General features: G+C 41.3%; 1 long non-coding RNA gene across 1 annotated transcript in view; it reads right to left on the minus strand.

Annotated features, from left to right (window-relative positions):
• Positions 1 to 17,722, minus strand: part of LOC101091295 — a 28,986-nt gene extending 11,264 nt beyond the window's left edge. Inside the window, exon 1 of the long non-coding RNA XR_006584266.1 lies at positions 17,465 to 17,722. This is a non-coding gene — a long non-coding RNA (uncharacterized LOC101091295). The remainder of the gene's footprint in view (positions 1 to 17,464) is intronic.
• Positions 17,723 to 22,569: the final 4,847 nt, after the last annotated feature.

A 22,569-nucleotide genomic window follows, 5' to 3' on the forward strand; every position in this document is an offset into this window, starting at 1 on the left:
AACCCTCTGGCAGCCCTGTACTGTAGAAATCACTGGTCAGAGACAGATTTCCCTGGCTATGCAAACTTCCATGATACACTCCAAGACAAGTGGCTGTAGTTTCTAGAGGCTCTATTGTATAGTGGGTTATAATCAATAAACGTTTTGTTTGATTCCTGTCTCTACCACACACTAGCTGTGTGCTCTTGGACACATCACTTGACATTTCTGAGTCTCAATTCTGTCAAATGTAAAATGGTAAAAGAAGAGACAATAATACATTACATAGTTATGAGAATTAAAAGAACCGGGGCGCCTGGGTGGCGCAGTCGGTTAAGCGTCCGACTTCAGCCAGGTCATGATCTCACGGTACGTGAGCTCGAGCCCCGCATCAGGCTCTGGGCTGATGGCTCGGAGCCTGGAGCCTGTTTCCGATTCTGTGTCTCCCTCTCTCTCTGCCCCTCCCCCGTTCATGCTCTGTCTCTCTTTGTCCCAAAAAATAAATAAACGTTGAAAAAAAAAATTAAAAAAAAAAAAAAAGAAAAAGAAAAAAAAAAAAGAAGCAATATAGGTAAAGCATTGACCCCAGTCCTGTATTTACCAAAAGTGAATTCCCTTCCTCTCCAAAGGAATTCCAAGACTATGTAGATTTCAAGGTTTTGTTTTTTTTATAGACTGCAGTTTTTCAGAGGCCTCCTGGGCTAAGGCCTTCATTATGGAGCTGGCTCTTGAGGCACTCTTTTCTCCTGGGTTGGGAAAGAATCCTCCCCATCTTCCATAACTGGTCTCAAAGGAAGAGAGAGAGAGAGAACAACTCTATGAAGACCTGAGTATATGAGCCCTCCAACCAGAACCAGGAAAGATGACTGGCAGAGAGAAAAAGACTAGGTCAAGAATTGTCATCATGGCTGGGCCAATCACACCCAACATCTATTTGGGGATTTTAATATTTCAAGATTTTACCACATCTCTGATGATTCCCTTTTACACCCAAAAAACACCCTCAAGAATCAAGCGGGACCTTGGGTGCGCCTGGGTGGCTTGGTCGGTTAGGCATCCAACTTCGGCTCAGGTCATGATCTCACGGTCCGTGAGTTCGATTCCCGTGTCGGGCTCTGTGCTGACAGCTCAGAGCCCGGAGCCTGTTTCAGATTCTGTGTCTCCCTCTCTCTGACCCTCCCCCGTTCATGCTCTGTCTCTCTCTGTCTCAAAAATAAATAAACGTTAAAAAAATTAAAAAAAAAATCATGCGGGACCAGTAGGGCAGTGTTAAGTATTGGAACCCTGAATCTGGCCTCAGAAAGATCTGCACTCAAATCTCAGCTTTTCTTTTTACCAAATGTGTCTTCAGGCAAATTATTTATCTTTTCCGAACCTCAGTGTTCACTTTTAGAAATGGGAGATTTCATAGTGAGAATTAAGTGGCATTTGCAAGTCTTTAATATGGTGCTTGGTACATGGTAGGGACTCAGTACATTTTAGCTATTATGATTTTCAGGATGAATATAATTAGCCCTGTTTCAAAGATGAGCAGTTTGAGGGTTAGAAAGATCAAGACTCATTCAAGTCTTGTGATTTCCAGCCTGGAACTCCACTTTGTGAAAACTTTAGAGGCACTGTTGATCAGTGGCTCTGAGCTCTGAGAACTTTACCTGCCAAAGGTCCAGGCCAGAAACATTGATGTTATAATAGTGACAAATGGTGGGATCAGGCTTTTATTTAGCATTATCTATTCCTGGATGAATCCACTACCCCTGTTAACTGGGATTGTCAGTGATCTGAGGTTTCCATTGTTCCTAAGCAAAGAACCAAAGAGTGCACATGGCATTAATATTTTTCCATTCTTCTCATGCAATCAGAAAGACTAATTTATAAAGACAGTTGTATTTATACAACTTATAAAGACAGTAGGATTCCTGTAGCTTCTTTCCCTTTCCTCAAGCTAATGAATGAGACTCTTCCAAGTTCTCCTTTTACCCAGAGGGTAGAACAAGGTGGCAGAGACCCATTCTAAGCCTGGTTCCATCTCTGTGCATAAGTTCGTTCATGACATTAAGGAAATGTAGCTTCACAGGGAACACCATCTAAGGACTTTGGCACTTTGGCCATTCTCTTCCTAGTATATGACACAGGAAACTGTGGCCCAATAAAATCATCAGTTCTGTCAAACTGATGTATCAGTTTGATGCAAACTGCTTGCCTCAGTTATATCTCTGGACTATTTGATAGCCAATCCTTTTAGTTTCTTCTCACTTCTGACATGAGGTCAGGAGTTGGTCCTTAAAGAGAAGTTCTCCATCCTCACCCCCAACACCTTTGGCTTATTCATATCCCACCTTTCTCTTTCAGGATCAGTTCTGAGACTTCCAGTTCCTGACCTCAGACCCATTTTCTGTTTTGACCATGTTTCTTTGGCTGCTTTCCACCACTCTGGACAAACCCCTTGTCTAGGGCTGCCTCGATCTCTCCCTCCCAGCATTGACCTTTACCAGACCACCAGGTAGGCACTGCCCTGAGAACAGGGCCTAGATGAGGCTACAGTCTTATGGGGAGTGGGGGTGGGGGTGGTGGTGAGGAGAAAACCGCAGGATCTTAGAGTTTCTGTTTTGTAAATTATACCTTACATCTCTCTCTTCTGTCTTATTTCTCATACCTGTTGCAAGGAAAGGCCCCTTTCACTTTATACTTCAGGTTTGGCATCAGAGGCCCTTCCCATTCCCCATCCACTACCTCATTCCAGTCATCTGGCTTCTTGGCATTTCGGTCTGGCATGTACTCAAAGTCCTTCCAGTTCTAAAACAAAATGTTCCTTCTTTAGGACAGGTGAACGGGCTGGGATAAAACTGGGGTCCCTACAGTCAGGCTAGACCTGACTCCCTAACCCTGCCAACCTCCTGTCCTTACCCCTATGAAAGCCCAGCTCAAGATTCTGCAAACAAATCCAATACAGGAGAGAAAAAGCCTTTAAGCAACTCTCTTCCTCAAGTTGTCACTATCACTTTGACCTTGAATACTTCAAGCTCAAATAAGTTGGAAATTTCCTTTTTGTCTGACCCTCTCCCTCCCTCGATCATGTGCCCCTATGGTCAGAATAAGTCTTCTAGCCTGTATCACTCTTCCTGAAGACCCCCTTTGGTGATCTGCTTTGTACCCAGAATGCTCCCAGACCTGTACCAGTCTTCCCTTTTACTCCAGGCTTCTTCTATTTACCAAGACAAAACTCCAAGTCACAAACAACCTACCCTGACTTTCATATTTCTTCTGTTGTGGAGCCTCCAAAATTTTGTTTTATCTACCTAGCAGGTCATCTTGGTGCTGACCATTTGCCCAGACTGACTGAAAGCTTCAATGCTAAGCCAACTAGACCCTGTCATTCAGTAACATTGCAGCTGGGAAAGTTCTCTAGTTCCTCAGCTGTCTCAGCCACTTTTTGATTCCTGAGATGTAATAGTCAGCATCCCATCATGAGGGCTATAGTCTTCATAGATCCCTGCCTATCTAACTGCTTTCCCTCTTCTCTAATTTTACTCAGCAGGGAGCACAGAGACCTGTAGCCTCTCCCCTCTCCCCCAGGTCTTGAGCCAACCCTGATTACATCAGGTACATGGTCCTCAACAGGAGTAAGGGTCTGTGGTTAGTCTTGCTGCTCTAAGCCTGCTTACTGCACCTGGAAGAAGACTCACCCCTAATTTTCCTGTGGTGCCAAAGGTACAGACACAGCCTGCTCACCTGTCTTAATTCCCTGACTATGCTTCCCTCCCATGAGACTGGATCCCTTTGCTAAATCATCCTACACACAGCTGAGCCACTGCCCACCTCTCTGCAGGCCTCTTCTTAGGAGTTCCAGCCACTGGGTCCCATGTTGCTCCTTGTTTAACCCTAAACATCTTTTCTGCATGAGAATGAATCTGCTCTGACCTGTGGAGAACCGACAAAATAGCTAAGGCCCTCCATGACCTGGCTCCAACAAACCTTTCCAACTTCATCTCCCACCAGTCTTCACCTTGAAATTTATGCTCCCAAAATAGTAAACTGCTGCTTTCAATTCTTTTATGTAGCCATGTTGCTTTCCACCTAATTGTTGTGCCTCTGCTCCTGCTGTTCTCTGGGTCTGGAATATCTTCCCTCTAACCCAATTTCCCACTTCCCTTGCTCTAATAAATTCAGTGTTGAAATCCAGTACATTTTAACATATAAATCCTGTATATTAAAAGGACTTACTATTTTCTAATCACTATATTATGTGTGTTAGCTCATTTAATCCTCACAACCACCTTCACACGTAGATATTATAATAATCCCTGTTTGTGAAATTGACTTTCATAGCAGTTACATTCCTTGCCCAAATGTAACTGCAAGTAGGTAGGAGTCTCACAGTTAGTAAAGGGTGGAGCTCAGATTTCAATCCATATCTATATGACTGCAGTCTATGTTTCCAACCCCTAGGTTAACCCAATCACTCAAACATTGCCTCCTCCTTCCAAGACCACCACCCGAACCCTATCACAGGCTAGGTTAGGGGCCTCTTTTGGGCTCCACAGGATTTGGGTTTCCCTGACTCTTAGCACTAATTACACAGTGTGACCTCTGTCTGTGTACTTGTCTGCAAACTCCACTAGATTCTGAATACCAGGAGGATTCTCAATCCCTGGATTGTGCTATTCATAGCTATATCCAGGAGAGCTTTGCAGTGAGTGATAAGAAATCAGTGAATATATTCCACACACTCCCCATATCAATAACTCTTGAGTCAGAGATCCAGATTCAAATCCTGGTGCTAATGTAGGTATACTTGCCAAGTCACTTCATTTTCTACGTGTTGTCTGTTTCCTTATCTATAACAGGGATCAGAGCACACTGTTCACAGAGGCTGTCAGAAGGATCAATAGAGTCTTAACAAATGTAAGTTGCTTCCCTCTTTCCTCCACACCTCTTTGGATACCAATATTTAGCTGGATACCTCTTGGAGTGATTAATGCCCCAGTTTCTGCTTCTCTTCCCAGCTTTCTTCTCCCAGCCCCATAGCTGACATCCCCATCTGTTTCCCAGCCAAACACTGTCTAACCTCAGGTTTCTTATCTTTAGGACCCTCTATTTGCAGATGTTCATCCCATTTCCTTGGTTTCCAGGCATAGAGGTCTTTTATCTTCTTGGGAGACAGGAAGTCTCAGTCAACTTCCAGAGCCCCAGCAGCCACTTGCTAGTTGTTGTTGATTTTGACCTCATAAGTAGCATTGGGTGAATGATCAAAGTGTATAGTTGAGTATCTTTATTGATCTAGAAAGAGGATAGGGAATATTTCAGCTCCACTATTGGACATCTTTGGACCTCAAGCATTAAATGCACCACCTAAAACAGTTCCTGAATGCCATTCCCCAAATATACACAAACATATTTCACCACACCCCTCCTCCCATTTCTATGATTAATTCAGTAGAGACTCTGGATCTTTTTCTCCTAAGTACATACTTCTTTGGCTCCCCTGACCACCATCCTTCAGCTCCATCGCAGTTCTGGTCATTCTCTGATGTTTTCTGTTTTTCTGTCTGTGTCCCTTGATTATAAGCTTTTCAAAAGCAGAGGTCATGTCTGACTCATCTGCTGTGTTAACAGCTTCCAGCACAAGGCCTACCCCAGAGGAGGACCTCAGGGAGCCCTTGCACATACAGTCCTTTCACAGTCCTGCTAGCAAAGGCCTTGAGCCTGAACATAATTTCTCCAGTGACTCAAGTCCTATGGGCTTCCCTAGACCCAATTTCTGCCTCTCCCCCACACTCTGGTTGTGCTGAGTTACTTACAGTACCACTCTTTCTCAGGTATTTTTTACTTTTCTCATGTGATTGCCTCTTCCAGGAATTAAATCCTCCCTAAAATTGTCACACTCTTTCACAAGACCAATTCATGCTCATCTTTCAAAACTCAGCACAGGCAAGACCTCTAGGAAACATTTCCTAAGGCTCCAGGTTGTGTAGAGGGCTTCTTCTGTGCTTCCCCAGACTCTGATCATACTGGGTAGTCCTCTCCTTTTCTTGATTCATACCTTCACTGGACTGTGAGTTCTGTGAGGTCAGAGGCCATGTCTGGGGCTCACTTTATCCCCACCCCAAGTCCCAACACAGAGTTGGAATTTGGTGAATGCCGATTGATATGCTAAAGAAATCCAGCTACTGTCCTCCAGCTAACCTAGATCTCTCTAATCTGATGTTACTAAGACAAGCCCATCACTCATATTTTAGCTTAGTACCTGCCACCTCGCCCATCCCTTCAATATTTAGCAGGGCAACAGGGCCATGCCAAACATTCTTCCAAGAGAGGACCTTATCTAACTTCCTTTCAGAAGTCAGGCTCTTATGTGAACTTCTGTAATCTATAGCACTTCTCTATATCTATTTTCTGATAGTATTTAATTTATAGGGTTTTTGTAAAGGTTAAGTGAGATAACACATATAAAATGCTTATCCTTCCCCCTAGGCTGAAGACCAGCCCACATACTTACCCTGAATTTGATGGTCTTGTTGTTCTCATGCTATTTCCCTTGATAATGAAGGATGACCTGCACTTTGTTGTTGCCAAAGCCACAGAATGTCAGGGCCTAGAAATTAAACCCTAATGCATGGTGTTACATCACTTTTAGGCAGTTTGCCTGGTCTGAGGCTAAGACAGACATAGCTAATATATTAATCAGGGCCCCAGCAAGAAACAGATAGCACACTCAAATTTAGTATTACTTGAGGAGAATTTAATAAAAGGACTATTTACAAAGATAGGGGACCTTGAGAAGGCATAAAGAATAGTGCTGTGCTGTGCACTGGCAACAGAAGGGCTATTCCTACCCTTATCCCTGAAGGGGCAAAGAGTAAGAGTGGTTACCAGAGCCTGGAAGAAAGACTCCTGTGGGGAGGGTGGCTGGAGGGAAGCTGTGACTTTCAGTTGAGAGGCACAACTCTCTTTCCTTCCTCTGATCTACTGCCAGGACTTCCATTGACCAAACCCAACCAGAAAATCCTTCCTGTGCCAGGAACCTTATACCATATCATTTAGTTCTTGTGACAAGCATGTGTTACTATCTCCACTCTTAGCTGGGAAAATTGTGGCTTAGAAAATTTAAGTAACTCACCCAAAGTCAAAGAGCTAATAAGTAGCATTGCTGGGATTCAACCCAAGCCTACTAAGAAATAGAGCCTGGGGTTCTTTCTGTTTTGTGAAAACTTTAGAGGCAATTGTTGATCAGTGGCTCTGAGCCTGGAGAGCTTAATGTGACAAAGGTCCAAGAATAGGTTTTAACCTAGTTTTTCAACCTCACTCCCCATGCTCTTCTTGACTATCCTAAACACACACACACGTACGTGCGTGCGCAAAGTGCTCTAGCCACACTGGTTTCATCAGTTTTCTACTTGCATTTCAATTTCATGCCTCTGAGCTTTTGTATAGCTTCCTCTGTCCTCATTATATTTCCCCCACCTCCTTCTCTGCCTATTAACATCTAACTCATTCTTCAAAGAACAATTAATACCCCATCCAAAAAGCCCCCCCAGTTGGACTGAGTCATGCCATCTTTGTAGTCTCATAGCACCTCATCAATATCTTTTTAAAACTATGTCTTGGAGCAGCTGGGTGGCTCAGTCAGTTGAACAACCAACTTTTGATTTCCACTCAGGTCATGATCTCACAGTTGTGGGATTAAGCCCAGCATTGGGTTCTGCACTGGGTGTGGAGCCTGCTTGAGATTCTCTCTCTGCCCCTCCCCTGATCACGTGCATGAGCACACTCTTTCTCTCTCAAAAAGAAGTAAATGGATAACTAACTAACTAAATAAATAAATAGAAAATATGTCTTTCATTCTGCCTTTAAAAAAAATTATTCACATGCTTGCTTCCCCACCAAATAGAAGGCAAAAATATGGAGTAGAAAAAAGCACAGGCTTTAATCTGGATAGATTGGGTTTGAATTCTGACTTCCCACTTACTCACCTTGGGCAAATTTCTTGCCTCTGTTTCCTCATCTGTAAAATGGAGCTATTAACAGCTGAAACTGCTTTGGTTGTTTGAGCATCAAAAAAATAATATTCATATGAAAAAATCACATTTGAAAAAGTATTTCCATTTTCCTTACTACAACCATCTCATACATAAACATATAGAAACTCCTTGTAAGGAGGGTGGATTCTGACGAAAAGAGAAATGGGCGAAGACACATTCAGGCACCCAGAGTGCTATATTGTTCTATGCATGCAAGAGCTTGAAAGATGAGGGAGAAAGAGTTGGTGGGGGAGGGGTGCAAATAAAAAAAGGGAAAGAGGCTGAAGAGGAAGATTTTGGCAAAAGCTTGAAGCAAGAAATCTGAAACTCCCTGGGAAAAGAAAGAAATTTTTAGGGAAAATTTTAAGAAAATTTTGCTGTATGACATGTGGCATAATGCTTGCCTCTGACTTTGTGCAAAAACATTTGGTACATTCCTCATCAGTGCTTTGGGAGTTGGATTAGCTTTTATTGTTGTTTGTTGGTTTAAAAATTTTTTTTAATGTTTATTTATTTTTGAGAGAGAGAGAGAGACAGAGTGTGAGCAGGGGAGGGGCTGAGAGAGAGGGAGACACAGTATCTGAAGCAGATTCCAGGCCCTGAGCTGTCAGCACATAGCCCAATGTGGGGCTTGAACCCACGAACCACGAGATCATGATAAAGTTGGTCGCTTAACCGACTGCGCCACCCAGGCGCCCCTGTTTGTTGGTTTTTAAATCTCAACCATCATTCAAGATTGGAGCTAAGTAAGAGCTGGACTGCTCCAAGGAGGCCTAGTGACATATTTGAGGTTACAGATGCAATACTCTGGACTCATTATGGATGCTTAATAAAGGTGATTTATATGACCTCTTGGGCTTTCTCTCATCAAGGGCAGGAATCACTTTCAAAGCAAAGCCATATTGTAGTAGGTGCATTTGAGGGTGTCTACACAGTTTATGGTTCCTTTCTCCCTTTTGGGAACTGGGGAATGTCTCTCTGTATTGCAGCCTTGTTAATAACCATGTGACTCTCTATCTCTTTCATCTATTTATATTAACATTTAAGCTTAAGGTTGCTTTTTTCAGGTCATTGAAGAGTCTTACTGTGTAGGAAGGTGGATTCGAAATTTCCTTTTTCAGGTCAATCTGAGCCTCTTCAACAATTACAGTGCCTCTCATTAAGACCTCATGTGGCTTATAGTGACCACTATCAGAGAGCTTACAAGCATGATGTAATGCTCAGATTCTGAATGCCTATCCTCCTGGTTCAGGGTATCAGGAAAGAGTTTTGTATACCTGCCACCACAATCAATGCCTTGCTCATGTTTTACTGAAAACTGAACCACCAAGGTCTCATTCTCATTGCTAAATGGCTTAAACCTGGTTGAAAGGGCATAAAACTTGGCATCTTCATTGGTCTGCAGACCCGGGAGCAGAGAACACAAAATCTTTAGGCTTAAGTACTCAAAGAGCAGCCAGAGAGACCCAGTACTTGGTATCACCAATCTTTGGTACTTTCTTACATACCTACTATGTGCCAGGTGCTCTCCTGGACACATTACCTTATTCAAGCCTCAGAAGAACCCTGCAAAATAGGTATTATCTCTACTTTACAAATTAGAAGTCTGAGTCACAGGGAGTGAAGTGACCTGGCTAAGCCCTCATGGCTAATAAGGAACTAAACTAGGATTTTATTCCATGTTTGTCTGATTCTTTCTTCCCCTTATACCATTCTGTCTTTAATGCTCAGAGATAAATACTGTCCTGCAGCTTTACGAAACAAGGCCCTGTTTATCCCAAGAAGCACAGAACATTTCTACTCTATGTACATTATCTTATAGATGAGGAAACCAAGCCCCAGAGAGGAAAATTATTTATCCAAGATCACACAGTCACAAACAACAGACATACAAGAAGCCAAGTCTCCTGACTTCCAAGCCAGTGAGTGGTCTTTCCATTATTCCATGCTGCTGCCCAGCTTACTGGTTTTGTCTCTGTCACTTAAATTCTCTAAGTCTCAGTTTCCTCATCAGAAAATGTGGATAATTATTCCTACCTCATAGGGATCCCATGAAATTCATATGGGTAAGAGATGTGAGAAGCACTTTGTACATTGTCAACATAAAATGCAAGGGGCTATCATCATTCATGCTTAGAGAGGGTCCTTCCTTCATGATTCCACAGCTCTCTGCACGTCCCTGGGTCACACTAAGTTGCAACTAGGTTTATTTCAGTCTCTTTGAATAGTTTTTAAGCTCCTGAAGAGAAGGGAAATCTTCATATTCCTGGAATCTAGGCCAAGGCCTAGCATAGAAGAGATGTTCAATAAATATGTGTTAAATTGCACAGAAGAATCACAGGTGCTGATTCAGCTATCTCTGGAGCATTTATTGCATACTAGTCTCTGTGCTAAACACTTTCATGTCTGATATTGCATTAGGAACTGTGTATTTTAGAGAGTATGCTTACTTCACTGAAGACCTCAAGAGAGGCCAGAGAAGACTTCAGGGTGAGGGAGTGGGCCAAAGGGAAAGAGTATTGCACACATAAGCAGAAGACCAAGCTCTGAATCTCTGCTCTACCAGACCCTGCTATGTACTCCAATGCAATCCCCTCCATCCTTGCTGAACCTCATTTGTACCTAAGAGCCCTTCTGGACAACCAAAGGGAACCTAATGCACTTAAGTGGAATGAGATCTGAGGAGCAACAAATCAGAAATCAAACTGAGAGGAGGTGGGTGTCTGTGCAGACTGCCCCCAGAGCCACCAAGAAGCAGGCGTCCCACGAGTCTCTCAATCTCCAATTCTCTCTCCTTTGGAAGCAATTTTTCAGAGTGGATTTAAATGAGACTTTAAATGCTCAAGTCAGTTTGTAATGTTCTCCTTTAATAAAAATGAAAATGAGATTCATAACAGTAGCCAGGAGAGAGAAGATGGGAAGTTACTCCAGGGGACAATCAATGGATTCTATTTATAGGATAAAAGCTTTCTCAGGCAAAAACCCTTGCCTTGTAGACTTTGCCCTTAGAGCTCCCCCTTCCTTCATAATATTTTTTGGCTCTTACAGCAGTTCTGCCTAATGAGCATGGCAGGTGATGATTATCATCTCCATTTAACATCAAGGCTCAGAGAAGTGAAAAGACTTGCCCAAATTATGCAGTTAGTGAGTCATAGGAGTTAGCCCTCAGTCTGTCTGCTCCACTCTCCTTTGCACCAAGCTGCTCTAGGGGAAAGCAACATTTGAAGGTTATACAGCATTTTTTCCTGTTTCAATTGCAGTGTTATATTTAAAAAACTCAGGGTGGAGAAAGCAGGGTAGCCCAGCAGTAATTAACCCAGTCCTGGAGTCAGACCTAGAATCAGATCACAGCTCTGCCTCTCGCCAGCTGTGTATATAGCTTTGGGCAAATTACCCATCCTCTCTGGGCCCCCTCTGCAAAACTGGGAACATAACAGTAACCATCTCATGAAGTTGTTAGGAAGATTAATGGGGATAATGTGTCTAAGGGCTTAGCTTTGAATATCTGTTATTTAATAAATGGACATTATTATTTTGTGGACAGTTCCTTCTTCTCCACCTGCTAATTTTTTATTCTAAGAAAGAGAAATGAATTGATAATTATGAATAAAAACAATTACATGAAAGTCAGAACTTTTTCCCAATTAGTATATTCCTGAATTCCAGCATTCACCTTTATCCTCTTCTTTGTCTCTATAAAATTTTCCTGCTGTAAACTGAAATTACCATAATCAAGCCTATGTTTAAATTATACCCATCGTTTTTTCCACCCACCAATGGGGGAAAGAAGAAAAGCAACATATAGAAATTATTTGTGTTTTCTTAAAGACAATAAGATGCAACTAAGGCTGACCAAGCCTACAGGAACAGTAAGGGAATATCATGGGATAACTCCAATATTCCTGAAAACCCCTTTACTATCTGATGCCTAAATTCTACCATTTGTTTGTTTTTTTTTTTAATGTTTATTTACTTTTAAGAGAGAGAGGGAGAGAGAGAGAGAAGGGGAGGAGCAGAAAGAAAAGGAGACAGAAGATCCCAAGCAGGCTCCATGTTGCCTAGAAAGCCCAATGTGGTGCTCAAATTCACAAACCATGAGATCATGACCTGAGCTGAAGTCAGACACTTAACAACTGAGCTACCCAGACCCCCCTAAACTCTACCATTTGTGCCCTACTGTGTGGAGTGGCTTGACTACTAAATATTTGAGCCACTTACACATTAATGCTCCACCCTACCCTCCTCTATGAGAGTTAAGTCTTAAAAACCATCATGGCAATGTATGATTGGTTGAAAGACTTGAGGGATTCTCTTAACAATAGATGGAAAAAATATGGTTAGGGGAACTAAGTCCTTATGCATATTTATGTCTAGTAAGATAAAATAATAAAATCAACTCACCAAGAGATTAGCAATACCATTTTATACTTCTTGAATAAGTAATGATGATATTAAACAATCAATTTCCATTTACCATTTTTTTATTGCTTAAAATTTTTAGACTCTTCCTTGCAGTTTTGAGGAGATGCTGATAAATTTGTTTTGCTTTGGCATAGATGGCGTACAGACATCTTTTTAGGACCTGGCACTCCATGCAAACATTCAGTGCCCTTCTGATTTTAGGCTTCAGAGTTGCTGACTCCCACTTCCTGGGCCCACCATGGTCCCAGAGTCACAGGGCAATTTGGCAGCTTGTGATGGAAAAGGCCTTGGGTGTAGCCTTTATTTCATCTCCTCCCTGCAGCTAAATGGATATTTCTCAAATTCCACTACCCAGTATGTCAGGTTATTGCCTGAGCTCTGCCCGTGAAAACCCTACTTCAACTCACATCCAGTAAGACCACCCTGAACTGGCTCTGTCAGCTCCTGTTACTCAAGCCTGACAGCTCACCTCCTCCCCTCATGAGGCTCAGGGGGTGAGTTTGCTTTCTACGGTCTTGCCTCATCTCCCAAGATCTCAGCATTAGACAGGACAAGACATCTCAGTGACCACCTTACCCACCACTCCTGACAGTGGGCCTCCCACTGTTCATCCAAAGAAGGATAAGGACTGATACCAAAGTTAAAAGATTTGTTATTGTGTGTTTGGCCCTTATGTGGGTCCCTAAAAATTTCACCTCATTTACTCTCATGGATAATGCTATGAAAAGGTACTATTAGTTGCATTTTGTGTCTACTAAGTGGAGGACTTGAGATGTGAACTCATTTGTCTGACTTCAAACCTGGCCTTTCTTCTGGAAAAAGAGGGAGCTACAGGGAAAAGTGCTATGAAGAACAAAAAGTTGTATAATCATAATAACAACTAACAGCAGTCATATGTCAAGCATGGTGCTGAGTGCTTTACATGCATTATCTCACTGCATTCTCACAATAGCTCTGAGACAAACATGCTATTTTCCCCCATTCAAATGATAAGAAAAGTAAAGCTAGGAAACCTATCCAAGAGCCCAGTTTGTAAGTGGGCAAGCCAGGTTCAGACGCAGGCCTCTATAATGCCAAAATCTTTACTTTTAACCCCTATACTATAAGGCTTCCCATGAGGTGATGTGTGTGAAAAGCCCTTTATAGCCTAGAATGCACAGCAAAGGTAAGAGTCATAGTACTTTACACTTTGTAATTAATAAAGTTATTTGTGTATAATTGGAGTAATGTCTATCTTCCCCAGACACCAACATGCTGGTAAGTTCCATAACTGTTTTACTTACCATTGTGTCCCAGTATCTCTCATAAAGTTAATTGCCAAAATATTTGTTGAATGACTGAATGGATGTATGTATGATCTTACCTTTTGCCTATGCCATAAGATTCTCAGCTTTACAAACGGATAGATTCATTTATTAATCCATTTGACAAATGTTAATTGAATTTAACAAGTACGCAGAAACAGTTGTACAACTTTGATCTTGAACTTTATGGTAAGAAAGGCTAGGGCAGAACTCAGAATTGTTTATGGCTAATTATTTTTCTGGGTGAACAGTATTGATATAAATCAAACCTGACACAATTTAAGATGTCCCCAAATAAGGAGCCTTTCTTGTTAGGAGAATAATGTCCTGTGGTTAATAAAGTCCTACTTTAATGTTTTATATTTTTCCTCTTAGCATCATAACATCTTAACATCAGAGAATGCTCAAGCCAGAATGACTGTTGGTGGTCATTTCATCTGACCTCCTCATATTACAGGCAGGGAAACTAAAGCCCAGAGAAGGAAGTGACTTGCTTATAGACAAAAAGTTGTCAGTTGCAGAGTTGTGATTAGAACCTAGTTCTTCTGCACTTTGGTTCTGGGTTCATTATTCCTTCACTCAACAAATACATATTTTAAAAAAATGTTTTAAGGTTTATTTGAGAGAGAGAGAGAGAGAGAGAGAGCACAAGCAGATGAGGGGCAGAGAGAAGGAGAGACAGAATCCCAAGCACAGAGCTCAGATATGGGGCTGAAACCCATGAATCATGAGATCACGACCTGTGCCAAGATCAAGAATTGGACGCTTAGACAACTGCACCAGCCAGGCGCCCCTCAACAAATATTTCTTGAGCATTCACTTTGTGCAAGGCATTAGGCACAAAGGCATGGATCTCCCAGGTTCTCTTTAGGGTCTCAGAGTCTGGTAGAAAATACAGACAAGTAGACAGTTACAACACAGTGTGGTAAGGACAGTGATAGAAGGAAGCACAGGGCAATGAAATTCAGAAAAACACTGAATGCCCTCCAAAGTCAGAGTGAACTTCAGAGAAGGCATACCTGAAGAAGTGAGAATGGGAAAGGCAGAAAAGATGAGGAGTGGGTGTTCCAAATAGAATGACTTGCACATGAAAAGGCCCAGAGGCATCAAACAGCACAGTGTTTCAAGGGAAATGCAAACAGTACTTTATAGTTTTCAGGGAACAGGAGAGGAAAGTAAATAGGGACCAGCTCAAAGAGAGATCTTATTGAGAGCAGGAGAGCAGTGTATCAACCTCGAGTATATGCTACTATCTTTTCTCCTCTGATAAATCTTTCCTTCAAATTGGTCAAATACTGTATGTCCCCAGAGATCCAATCAATAAAAAGTAATAGATGTTTGGAAGCTGGTACATCTAGCTGATGAGTGCACATAATCATACCCAAGTCTATAGAAATATAGGACCAAGGAGGCCATATAACATGATTCCTATGTCAAATGAACTTATATCCACATTGCACCTCCCACCGTGTTTGGCTTGTAATGTAGCTCAAATCCAAAGACTGGGCTAGGGACTCATCTCCACCTATAGCTTTAGCAGTATCTTTAACCTCTCTGAGATTGAGTTTCTTCATCTATAGAAAGAGATTATCTAATTTATTGAGATTCTGGGAGAATCAAATAAAATAGAATGTAACACAGTGTCAGGCACATTGTAAGTGCTCAATACATACTACCTGAAGCTGAATCTGTACATATGTGTATATGTATACAAAGATACAACATCAAAGGTAAAGAGAGAGAAATCTTTTTTAGCCTTGAAGGTAAGCCTTGTACCTTCCCCAACACCTAGTCCTGAGCTTGGGACACAATAGGTCCTTTAGAAAATGCTTGTGTAATTACATGAAAACACACATTTGCTGCATTTATTCAACATAATCAGACTGCATTTTGCAAAAGAGAATTTGCTAGACAAAACTAAAGCTTATTTCTTCAGGTGCCAACATTTTATATATCATTTTCAATGGAAAATTTTTGTAAACATTATAAAAGACTCTGACCTCTTATGTACAGAATCTTAAAATGTAAAGTTCCTTGAAGACTCAAACCCTACATTAGGTTGTAATGTACAGCAGAGGTGTGGGTTTGTTTTGAAAATTTTGTCTCCATTGTCCTTGTTCTGCCGTGAACACTCACTTTTCCCTGAGGTCAATGTGTTTGCCTCTAGCAATCTACCCAGTGAGATCAGTGGACCTACATCCCTGCTTACCTGCCTGCCAGCTTATCTGCCCACTTCCTTTCCTTTCTTTTTACTGGCCAGTCTATCCACGTTTGTTACATAGACCATAGTCACTCAAATATTTATCAACTGATAAAACGCCTTGTGGTATAGTGAACAGCACTGGATAACAATCTGAGCCTTCCCCCCTATTTCTGTATGTGACTTGAGCCAATCGCTTTTCTGAATCTGTGTTCTCATCTATAAATAAGGTTTATATTTAAACTCTTCAAAGAAGGGGATACTGAATACATAGTAGCTGCTCAATGTTTATTGAATAACCGATTGGCATGAGGACCAAATTAAATAAGATAATAATAATTAAGATAATTGCTATTATTGTGATTGTTAATAATTATTAAAAATAATTATTTTGGGGCACGTGGATGCCTCAATCGGTTAAACATCCAACTCTTGATTTTGGCTCATCTCATGATCTCATGGTTGGTGGGCTTAAGCCCCCCATCAGGCTCTGCACTGACAGTGTGGGGCCTCCTTGGGATTCTCTCTCTCACCTTCTCTCTCTGCCCTCCCCCACTCATGCTCCCTCTCTCTTTTTCAAAAATAAATAAACACAGGGGTGCCTGGGTGGCTCAGTCAGTTAAGCATCCGACTTTGGCTCAGGTCATGATCTCGCGGTTTGCAGGTTTGAGCCCCACATCTGGCTCTGTGCTGATAGCTCAGATGCTCTGTCTCTCTCTCTTTCTCAAAAATAAAATAAACGTTAAAATAAATAAATAAGCATTTAAAAAATTTTATAAAAAGGCACCTGGATGGCTCAGTCAGCTTACAGTCAGACTTCAGCTCAGGTCATGATCTCATGGTTTGTGAGTTCAAGGCCAGCTTTGGGCTCATTGCTGTCAGTGCAGAGCCTGCTTCAGATCCTCTGTCCTCCTCTCTCTCTCTCTCTCTCTCTCTCTCTCTCTCTCTGCCCCTTTGCTACTCAGGCATTCATGTGCTCTCTCTCACTCTCAAAAATAAATAAATGTTAAAAAACATTTTTTTAAATAATTATTTTTGCTCTCACTGAATGGGTACTACTAGTAGGTCCTTCATTTATTTTATGGGTTGTCATTTCTAATCAACTATACCCTAGGAAGCACATAACCAAGTCTATTAAGAAAGGAGCGTTAAATAAGAGCCTAAATGCTTGAAGTAAAAGACAATACAAGTCATTCACTTAAATATTTACAGAGCTCCTGTACTGTTGCAGTGCAAGTGCTAGACATCAAAGTACTAATAAGACACAATTCCTCAAGCCCTCTGGCCCTCAAGGAGCTCACAGTCTAATAAGAAAGGCAAATAAAGTGTCTATTTTTCTCATTTTATATTTCGTGATTTTTCAAAGCAAAATAATTTATGGTAGCAGCAAATAAACAGTAAAAACACTATAATCTACCTCACAGACATGACCACTGCCAGCATTCTGATATATTTCCTTCCAGTCTTTTTGTTGTTTTGTGTGTTAACAATGGCCCCTGCTCCCACCTCCACATCTCTGCAGCCCCTACAGAGATCCTTACCATCAGTTTGCACTTGAGACCTGGAAAGGCCAGCTGGATGAGGCCTCTTTGGTTTGGGCATCTGTCCAGAGTGATTCTTCCTCAGGCCAAACATGTCCAAGTATCCACAATTGGCAGATGGACCCAATCGCGTCATCAGCTGGAGGCCTGAGCAGCAGGCTGCTCCTCAGCCCTCTGAGCTGTCCTCCGTGGGTGTGAGCCAGCTGGGCACAGAGGCCCTTTGTCTCAGAATGTCTCTTCGGCCAAGTTTTCATGGTCAAGTCTGAGAGTTGACAGAATTAACATTCACACACACCCAACCCCCTTGTGACTTCTGCATCATTTAGATCCTCATCTGCATTCCAGTTTCTTTCTGCCTGATTTTGTGCTTTTACAAATGGCACTGCCATTGCCTTCGCCCTCCCCTCACACTTATTTGTATCACAAATTCAGGGATTCTCCAATTCAATCAATCAACATTTCTGCATATTTTAATGTGCCAGCCCCTATGCAAGGTCTCAGATTCCAAAAGCTCATTTTGCCCTGAGGCCACTGGTACTACTTCCTGCTGGCTAACTGACACTTGGCAGCTTTGCAGCAGTGGCCAATACAGCCTTTACGGAAGCAAGAGACCTGGGTTCAACAAGCATCTCTGCCAGTTACTCACTCTGTGACTTTGGGAAAACCACCTCTCCTTTCTGAGTCTCCATTTCATCTGTACAGTGAGAGGGTTGGATTCTAAAGGCCTGGCATGCCCTCCGGTTGCTGAGCTGCTCTCTGGCCTGGAATAGCCTAGGAAAACAGCAGAGAGAAAGGAACCTCAATCAAACTCTGGTACAAAGCTTTTAAATGGCCCTGCAATGTCATGACCTCTCTCTGGACCTCAGTATTCCCATCTATATATGGGGAGAAGGAGGCCATTTGGGGCTGGATGAGCTCTCAGGGCCCCTTTAGCTCTAACATCAAAGTGTCTAAGATTTACCTTTCCCGAGGTTGTTAAATACTACTTAAAATGTGAGCTAGAAGAACTTCAACTTATTGGAATCATGGGAGGCAGTGGGGTGGGGAGCAGGGGTAATGCAAGAAAGATCAGTTTTTGTATTCATATGGCATAGGTTCAAATTCTGACTTTGCCTTTTAATAAATGTGTGACCTTAGATAAATGATCCAACTCCTTGGGCTTCAGTTAGATGGTCTATAGACTGGGAAAAAGAATAACTACTTTGCAGAGTTCAGATGAGGAATGGAGTATGGAAAGCATCGTGCCTAGTGAGTAATGCTGTGCTCAACAAAGGTTACTTAAGGTTTCTGATACAATTTAGCTATAAAAACCAGAGTTTAAAAGGAGGAAATTTAGTTCCAAGCAGAAATGGATCAGCAGAACACTTAATTTTTTAATCTTGTTTTTTTTTTTATTAAAAGGTAACACAAGTTCATTGTAGAAAACAAAGAAAACATTAAAGTCATCTGGAATTCCATCATCTATTTACATTTTGGTATATTCTATTTTTTTCTACAACAAATGTATTTTATAATAGTGACAATATATATCTTAGATATTATCTTATACATTTTACATCTAAGCTTATATCAAAGATTTCCTTACGACATTAAAGACCTCCCAAATACTCTATGGATGTATCATATTTTACTTGCCTGAGCCCCTACTGTTGGACATTTCGGTTTGTCTCCAAATGTTCCCAATTATTGATAATGCTACCCCCACTCCACTGACCTTCCCTCCACACCAGTTTAGCACTCTGTCCCTATCTTCACACCTTGGGCCTTTTCATCACCAGGAACTGTTCTGCCTCTGAAATTTCAAACTCAGACTTCCCCTTTACGATTCATGGCCAGCTACCCTTCAGTTCTCACACGCTGTTACTTGAAGTACACCTGTTCTTTGATCTCTTGCATTTCTTTTCAGTCAGCTGTCTCCTTCCTGTGTAACTTTCACAGTCCTTCTTCCCTCCCTCCTTCCTTCTTTCCACAAACTTTTAGTTGAGCATTTTCTTTTTTTTTATTTTTTATTTTATTTTATTTTTTAATTTTTTTTTCAACGTTTATTTATTTTTGGGACAGAGAGAGACAGAGCATGAACAGGGGAGGGGCAGAGAGAGAGGGAGACACAGAATTGGAAACAGGCTCCAGGCTCTGAGCCATCAGCCCAGAGCCCGGCGCGGGGCTCGAACTCACGGACCGCGAGATCGTGACCTGGCTGAAGTCGGACGCTTAACCGACTGCGCCACCCAGGCGCCCCTAGTTGAGCATTTTCTATGTGCCAGACACTACTAACGCAAGTTTATAATGTTGAAGGAGATAGGGGTCTATCACCTTACTCATGTCTCTCAACTCTCTTGCCTGTTTGCCTTTCTGCAAAACCCCCACCTGTGTCATCCAAACCTTCCATTCTCACTTTGCATTCCAAATTAATTAGGATCTCTACTTCGTGTCTCAGCCAGAATTCTCTAAAACATAGCCCATACTTGTTCTATTCATTTTCTAGGCTCTCGTTTCCTCTAAACCTATTGAAGAAACCCACTGAGTCATCAAATTGTCTTCTAACTATACAATGCAATGAACGTTTCCAGAGTTTGCCCTACTTGGCCTCCAAACCACTTTTGACACTAGCTGTGCAACCTTGGGAGAGTCACTCAACCTCTCTGAACCTCAGTTTTCTCATCAATGAAAGAGAGGTTATAGCATCTTTTTGATAGAACCGTTGAGAGATTTAATAAAATAATGTACAAAGAAAAAAATACACTGTTGCACAATAGGTATTCAACAAAAATTAGGAGTGAATGTTAAATGAGTGGATGAATTTTTAAATTTTATTATACATATAAATAAATAAGATTATATGTATAATAAAATTTTAAATTTAAAATAAATTTAAAATAAAATAAAAATTTTAGGATGTCATACTGATAGAGACACCTGATTTGTCAGGTGTTTAATATATAGTTTAAGCAAATATCTTTACAAGCAAATAAAGATGTATATTTTAATCTTTTGATCCAAAAGTTATACAAATTGATAAAAAAATAGATTTCATTTACAGGTTTATTTTCTAAATCAGATAGGTCCACATGATTTTTGCAGCATCCACAGGATTTTCCTCAACCTGTAAGAATATACTGTTAATTGTTTACTGTATAAAGCACTTTGGAGTGACCCAATACAATTTAATTCAGCATTTATTGGGCTACCCCTATGTACCATGCAGCAGGAGAGAAATAAAGGCATGGTTTCCATCCTGTAGATGCTAGATGCATCTAATCAAAAGGGATGTCAGGCTTACCAGGGCCTGCCTGACCTTTTTCTATCACTTACCAGCAGTATCATCTTGGGCCAGTCAGGGCCATGTCATGACTTTTATAGGCCCTAGGCACCTTTGCCTTAATGAGTCCCTTCCTCCATAAAAAATTTAAAAAAATGCATTTAAATATATATATATTTATGACTGTATGGCATAAAGCCAAATACAATGCAGATTGGATTCATTATTATATATTCATTATTTTCTTTCATACTGTGCCTTTGAGCCAAATGGATAAGTTGGCTCTGGGGCCAGTTACTGACCTCACCTAGTTCTCATTTTCTGCTACCGAAAATTCCAATTTTGAAGGATTGTTATAGGATGATTATCTGTGATACCTAGAAGCTGCATGAGGGCAGAAACCAAGTCTAATTTATTTTCCACTGTGTACCTACAGCACTCGACAGAGTAAGCACTCAATAATATGAATGTGAAATTATCTGCACAGTGCCAGAATACAGTAAACACTTGACAACTGTCAGGTTTCTTTCACCAGAAGTCCTAGAGGACAGTTTAGGATGTACATAACAGATATCAGAGAGCTGGAGTGTATGGTACAGATCCTGAATGTAACAGGAATTGGGGTCAGGAAGGATTATGTGGGTCAGTCAGTTAGCATGCTTTTTAATTTTTTGTCAGTGCATCCGTGCCCTGGGCTCACTTAATTGCATTTATAACACAATCTATCGTGCGGTATTGGTGGTATAGTGTAACACAATCTATCATTAGCCAGGTAGATAAGTAGATAAGAAAGATGAGTTTTGGAAACCATCAATTTTATAGTCCTGTATGGTATGTTTATACATGCAAGGAGTTGTACCAGTATTGCTGTGTATCTCCACTCCAAATCCTCTGCAGATTTAATTACAGAGCTACAAAGTGAGTGCATAAATTATGCACCACAGCCCATGTTTTAGAAATCACTGTGTAGTCTTGGGAATTAGATAGGAGGTTAGATCTTTGTAATTGATATGCTCCCACTTAGGAGTTGAAACCCTGTGGATCTGTGAGAACTTTTTTGTCTAAACAGTGTGTCTGTCATCCCCAAAGGCAAGGGAATTAAAAGCAAAAATGAACTACTGGGACCTTATGAAGATAAAAAGCTTCTGCACAGCAAAAAGGAAACAACCAACAAAACTAAAAGGCAACCAACGGAATGGGAAAAGATATTTGCAAATGACATTTCGGACAAAGAGCTAGTATCCAAAATCTATAAAGAGCTCGCCAAACTCCACACCCGAAAAACAAATAACCCAGTAAAGAAATGGGCAGAAAACATGAATAGACACTTCTCTGAAGAAGACATCCGGATGGCCAACAGGCACATGAAAAGATGCTCAATGTCACTCCTCATCAGGGAAATACAAATCAAAACCACACTCAGATATCACGTCACGCCAGTCAGAGTGGCCAAAATGAACAAATCAGGAGACTATAGATGCTGGAGAGGATGTGGAGAAACAGGAACCCTCTTGCACTGTTGGTGGGAATGCAAATTGGTGCAGCCGCTCTGGAAAGCAGTGTGGAGGTTCCTCAAAAAATTAAAAATAGATCTACCCTATGACCCAGCAATAGCACTGCTAGGAATTTACCCAAGGCATACAGGAGTACTGATGCATAGGGGCACTTGTATCCCAATGTTTATAGCAGCACTCTCAACAATAGCCAAATTGTGGAAAGAACCTAAATGTCCATCAACTGATGAATGGATAAAGAAATTGTGGTTTATATACACAATGGTGTACTACGTGGCAATGAGAAAGAATGAAATATGGCCCTTTGTAGCAATGTGGATGGAACTGGAGAG

This window comes from Felis catus, chromosome C1 (genome assembly GCF_018350175.1).
Source record: "Felis catus isolate Fca126 chromosome C1, F.catus_Fca126_mat1.0, whole genome shotgun sequence".
NCBI lineage: Eukaryota > Metazoa > Chordata > Mammalia > Carnivora > Felidae > Felis > Felis catus.